This window comes from Colobus angolensis, unplaced genomic scaffold, assembly GCF_000951035.1.
Source record: "Colobus angolensis palliatus isolate OR3802 unplaced genomic scaffold, Cang.pa_1.0 Scaffold261, whole genome shotgun sequence".
Classification (NCBI taxonomy): domain Eukaryota; kingdom Metazoa; phylum Chordata; class Mammalia; order Primates; family Cercopithecidae; genus Colobus; species Colobus angolensis.
Window position 1 is genome coordinate 2092517 of NW_012115833.1, and position 6786 is coordinate 2099302.

Here is a 6786-nt window from a genome sequence, read left to right on the forward strand (position 1 = left end):
CCGTGTTAGCCAGGATGGTCTCGATCTCCTGACCTTCTGATCCGCCCGTCTCGGCCTTCCAAAGTGCTGGGATTACAGGCTTGAGCCACCGCGCCCGGCCTGGTCTCGCATTTTCTTGTAAATTTCTCTCCCATCAAGGAAGTTTCTCCTCCTATGCCTCCCACAGTCCTAGTCTAATAGAACCTTGTGCCCAACCCCGAGGGCTGCAATAGCCTTCGTGCCTCTCCTGAGTTATGCTGTGGACCCGGGGTTGGCTCTCCTTCACAGCCAGGCTGGTCGTTTTGGAAATGCTAACTCACCGCAGGACACCGTTCCATGGTTTTCTGCTGCCTTGGAACAAGACCAGCTCCTGCGTGGCCCCTGCCTCCACCTGACACCATCTCTGGACCTGGCCCTGGCCCTGGCCTCTGCTCCATTCCCAGTATGGGGCAGGCTCCCTTACAGTCCAGGCCTCAGCACACTTTCTTCACTCCACTGCCTCTCTCCCTGCTTCTCCCAACCCGGTTCAGGTTGACTAATTTCAAATTTTATATTCCAGATTTCAGCCCAAATTTCCCCACTTTGGGTGCTTTCCTTGACCATGCTCAGATCTAATCTAATCACATCTCCCTATTAGTCAGTTTCAGGGCACCACACCTCCCTTTTAGTGGCACTTAAATGTAATTATGCATTTTTTCTCAGTGATTAGATTAATCAATCAACCATTGACGTCTGTAAATGGCGGCATGTCAGCAGGGCCCCATTTGACAGGCATAGGACTGGCCCAATGTAAATTCCAAGCCCAGCCAGGCCCGCCCCAGCCGGCCCCGCTCTGACCACGCCTGTCTCTTACGTGTTGCCTTACTGCCATGTAAGAGCGACCTCGCTGGGCCTGGAGCAGTCGGCTTTCTGCTGGGCTCCGAGCCAGAACCTGCTGCGCGCTCCCTCCTGCCTGCCTGCCTGCCTGCCTGACTAGGGGAGGACGAGTTCAGAGCTACAGCCGTGAACCTGTTGACACCTCCAGCTCCTTTGGCCTCTCTTCGTCGAAGTCTCCTAATTTTAAGATCTCCGGGGCGAGCTGTAGGAAGGTCAGGTGTGTGTGTGGGTGTCGCTGAGGGGTGAATAGGGCTTGGATGGGTGCAGTTGGGGACAGAATCCTCATTCCCCTAGAAAGGCCACAGCCACACCCTGCCTTCTTACCCCTGTCTTCCTAAATCCATTCTCTGTCCCCACCTTCCTTCCTTCTTCCCCTGAGGAGGAATCATTCCTCCATGAGGCCTGCTTTAGTCTCCCCACTCCCAGCTTTGCCCGTGGAAACTGGGATAAATTGAACCTCCTGTAGGCCAATCCCTGCTGGCTACTAGCGTCCCCTCGGAAACACATTAAGGTATGCAAGTCTCCCACAACCACAGCCCCCGACCCCAATCCCCACCTTCACACGGTCCTCTTGGGTGGCACCGTGGGCTCGGTCGGTGCCCAAGTAGCCAAGCGCTCGGAGGCCTGTGGGCCTTGGAGGCCCTGGAGGAGGGTGTGTGGTGGGGGTCTGCATCGCAGCCTGGCGCTCAGGAAATGAGGCTGTGGTTTAACTCTACTGATGTGTTTTTCTCCCCACCCCCTCCCGCAGATTCCTCATGGAGGAACCAAGGCGTTCAAAGCGACTGCGCTACATGGCCCCTAATCAAGGTACATCAAACGCCTGCCATCCTCTTTTTAATTTTTTTCTGGGTTTTTACTGACTTACAGAACTTAGAGAGGCAAATGTGGCATGCTATGAAATGCAGCAGCTCCTGCTCCTTCTCCGTCTCCCACACCTTTGGGAACACCACCTCCATCTGTGTAGCCAATTCTTTCAGCATTCCCTTTCATTCTTTAAATAACATGCCTACACTACTGCTCTTTCTTTTTTCATTTAGAGTTTAATTATGGTCTTCCCTCTAGGGTAGAGGAATATTTAGCTGTAGTTTACACATTGCCACCACCACCACCAATCACCCAAGCACCATGCCACACACAGCCCAGGACACACACCCTCTGTCCCTCCCCCACAGCCCAGGAGGGGAGAGAATATTAGGAGGATTACTTTCCACTACATGCATAACTTGAATTTTCCAGAACTTAATACTTACCTTGTGTTACTATGGGCTTACTTATCACTAGTTCATTCTCCAATTCTTCCCCAATTGTTTAAATTCAAATTCAATCAAGTGTTCTCTGTTTCACCTTCTCATAGCCTGCTTCAACCTGGGCTGTTTGCTGTATGTCAGCTCCCAGCTTCCACATCATCTGGGAAATTACTTTCCCTTTTTATAATTGTATCCCATTTCCCAAATCTCGTGTCTTTTTTTTTTTCTTGTTGTACTGTTTCTCTGTAGTGGAGCAAGTCCTCACACTACATCTTCATCTATGATGGATCTGTACTTCCACCTTGTTCTTTTCTGTAGGAATTGGAATTTTATGGCTATTGCCACATTCTTCTCCGTCATACACTGAGTGTCCTAAATCTTTTAATCTTGTCTAGTTTGATAGATGCAAAACAATAAAGCATCCATTGAAAGGAAATTATTTAAGATCTTGCTTGTCTGAAACATGTTCATTCTATCCTCCCTGATTCTTAAGTGAAACTTTGGTTGGATATGAAATTTTAGGCATGAAATCCATTTCCCTTGAAATTTCGAGGACATTTTCTGTTATTTTCTAGATTTAACTGCTGCTTTTGAGACGTCTGATTTTTGAGACATGTTGAATCCTAGCCCTTTCCGTGTGACCTTTCCTTTCTTTTTCTCCCTCTCTCTGGAATCTTTTAGAATCTTCTCTTTGTCATCAGCACTCTGAAATTTTATGGTGAGATGTCTCAGTGACAACATGTCTCTAATTTTCTTATATTTTATCCTTCTTTCCATCATTTTAGATTTTTGCTTTCTTTTCTGGGAGATCTTCTCAACTTCATTCTCAAATTTCCGTGGAAATTTTTGTTTCTTCTCTCATAATTTTAATTTCAAAAGCCCTATTTTCTCTGAGTATTTATTTTTTAAAGTATCCTATAATTAATTTATGGGTAAAATTCCTTCTATTTCTCTAGGGATATTAATTATAGATATTTTTAGAAAGTCTCATTTGTGGCATAAACTATTTTCTCCCGGTTGGCTTTTCCTGTGTTATTGTTCTGTCTCTAGTGTTAGAGCCTTACCTCTGATGTTTGGTGATCTCTGATTGTTGCTTATGTTTTAAATAAAATCGGACCCAAGAAGAAGCTGATGCCAGCTCCAAGCCCATGGGTAGGGCTAGCTGATTGAGTTCCACAGCATTCATATGTTTGTGCTTTCAAATTGGGCAACAAGAGGGTGGGTATGGTGGCTCATGCCTGTAATCCCAGCACTTTGGGAGGCCGAGGGGGTCAGATCACTTGAAGTCAGGAGTTCAAAACCAGCCTCTCCAACATGGCAAAACCCTGTCTCTACTAAAAAAACAAACAAAAAAAAAGCCAGGCGTGGTGGTGGGTGCCTGTAATCTCAGCTATTTGGGAGGCTGAGGCAGAAGAATCACCTGAGCCCAGGTGACAGAAGTTGCAGTGAGCCGAGATGGGGCCACTGCACTCCAGCCTGGGCAACAGAGCGAGACTCCATCTCAAAAAAAAAAAAAAAAAAAAAAGGTCAACACCAGATGTGAGTTTCGTGGGACTCTTCCTAAGCAAGTTTCTCAGGGAAGAATCTTTACATGATCTTAAATGCCTGCTCTTTCACTGATACTCTTAAACTTACTCCTTGTGTGTGTGTCCATGTCCTTAATCTTCGTGGTGTGAGATGACAAACCCTGGGTATTTACACCAGACAACGATGTTGCTTTCAGTCATACCTGCTGCAAGGGAGAAAAGGAAACAAAAACTACTAGCTGCCCCATTGTTGTTCCAAGTATTATAAGGGTCTGTCTTAAGGAAGAAGTGCAGAGTGGATACAAGGTAGCAAACAGCAATCCCCAATATGACAGCAAATTAGATTACAGGGAAAATAAAACATCTGTTAATACTTTAAACAAGTATTCTACCAGAAATCATTTTTGTCAGGCACCCAACTGTTAGTGATATTTTGAATAGAAGTGAGTTTGTTGAACATTTAATTTAAGGAAAATATATTTTTACAATGCTTGCCCAAAACTAAGGTATCCAAAGAAACATGTCTCCATTTATTCATTTGTGGAGAAAGGAGGGGCATATCCATTTTGGGGAGAGGGTTAGTTCCTCAACGACTTTCTCAGTTTTATTGGAATTGAGCACATTACTATGAGTCTGTTTGGATTTATGTTTATTCCTGAGTCAATTCTGTCCCCAACGCTGCTTCCAGGCTGCTACCCCTCTGCCACCTTGTTGAGTGGATCTCAACTTTGCATATCCATGGGAATCAGCTGGGAAGCTCAGAGGTGGAGAATGGCCAATCTATTTCAAACCACTTCAGAGGGTATTGATATCAAAACATATTTCCCCAGCAATGTTTTTCAGGTTGTTGTTTTCATAAACCAGAAACAGTAAAAACAATTGTGAATTGTCATATTGTTAGAAAAATTTATTATTGCTAAGACAAGACATAAAATAAAAACAAGTGCCAAATAAAACAAAATAAAAACAAACAAACTCCTAGTATCTGCCGTTCACTACACAGATGTTTGCTGAGCACCCGTTTCATGCTGTGCAGCACTTTGCTAGGAAGAGCAGAGAGAAAATCAATGGAATCATCACCTTCCTGCTCTTAGGGACTCTATAGTGGGAGAAATAGAAAGAAACAAATGTTCAAGGCAATACATGTATATTGCAAACGATATGCTGTATGCTCTGTGATACTCTCTTAAAATACCGTGTAATGGATTTTAGGATTCTGATCCAGGGAAGGGCTCTGAAGAAATGGCATTTAAGTTGAAGACTTGAGAATAAAAGGTCAGTCAAGTATATTAAAGAAAAGAACATGCCAAGAAGAGGAAATAATATGTGCACAGGGAGCAGATACGTACTATTAAAATTATTTTATTTTTATTGCTATTATTGCTATTTTAAAAATTTACATTCTTCCCAGATGCATTTCATTCTATTATTCAAGAAACTTTACACTTGGCCTAGAAGGTCAAAAGCAAACATGGCAGACAAGTATGGGTGCTATAGCTAACCTAAACTATGTGCTTCAACGTGGAAGAATCTTCAGCAGAAGTGACATACTAAAACAAATTACAGATTGAGTTGGTCAGGAGAAATGGGGAGAGGCATAAGTAGTGCCTGTGATGTGGCTGAACAGAAGTAAAGAGCAGTTTACCTCCTCAGGGGTCTTTCCAGATATACCTGAAAGCTAGGATTGAAGTACTTCAGCAGGACAGTGACATGGACTGATTCATGTTTTTAAATAAATAAACTTTGTTTTTCAGAAGGACTCTGACTACATGTAGAGAAAGACTATCTTGAGAAGAAAAAAACAACAAAAACCACATAAATACAGATAAAGCAGTTTAAAAACGTAGTTTTCTAGATATTCAATTATAGGTGTCTGTGATAAAGGATGGCAATGAAAAGTATAGCATAAAAAGGACTCAAAAGAAGTTTAGCAGGTGGTAGCACTGACATTAATTAGTAATTTATTCAGTGGAGATAAGGCCAAATTAAATTGCATCAATATCTCATTTAAATATTTAATCTAATATATAAATGCATATTTACAGCAACATGACAACAGTATATAGCTATAGATTCTGAAACTCTGCTTATTTTTAAGTTCATATTTTTAAAATTTACTTACAATGACTATGTATCAAAACATGAAATGTATTAAAATATAGGACATTTTGTTGAAAGCGTCAGCTATTCTGTTCTTTATATTTTCCTACTCAGTAACTCAAAACAGCAATTTGCAGAATTTCTAAGGTAATACTTCTAAATAAGATGTCCCTTATTTTCTCCTTTATGAATGAAATCCAAAACTTCATCTTTATTAATTGACTCATTGTCTATTTGTGCCAACATCCCTGTCAGGAGAATTCGTGATAAATTATATTATTTTTGAGGTCTTGTCTGTCTTTTGTTTTTTCATAGCATATATTTCCTACTTGAGGTACCCATGTGATTGATTAACTTTAAGGGCAGTAGCACGACACATATGAAAAAGTTAATGTCAAGGGAAGAACATGGATTCTGTGAATCCCTGATATCCAGACTGTAGCTATCAGCGAGATTTAATTGGCTGGCCTCAACTCTACTGTCCTGGTTCTTGGAAATGAAATGTACCCCTGAATACCATCATGGATATATAATTACAAATGTAGTACAACCTCTGATTCACACATAATATAATCCATGTTTCTTATTGGATTTACATCTGAGTCTTGGTTTTTCTGTTCATTTTCCACGTGGAAGTAGTCTTCGTTCTGAACTTCAAGGCCATACCCCTGGAGTGGATGCTAATTCTAAGAGTTTATCTCTACTTGTATTATGCCTCAGCTGGTGCTAATCCTGTCACCACTCAAAAGAAAACTCTGGAACTAGGATTTTGGCATTGGCTATACAAAGAGAAGCATTTTTTTTTTCTAGGACTCCTTGACTATATTATTGTATTCCCAGTTTTGAAGTTAGGTGATTTGCATATTGATAATATCTATGATTAATCTTAAGTTCCCCATATCTTTTGTTCTTTGAGAGCTTGATTTATGAAGGAATTGAAGTTGGATCTAGGGAGATATGATACATATCTAATTCCAGATCTTCAGGGCATGTATTTAAATTCACACATAGCATTCAGTCTCTGAAAAAGTATCATTTTATATCTGAGTTTTAGATTA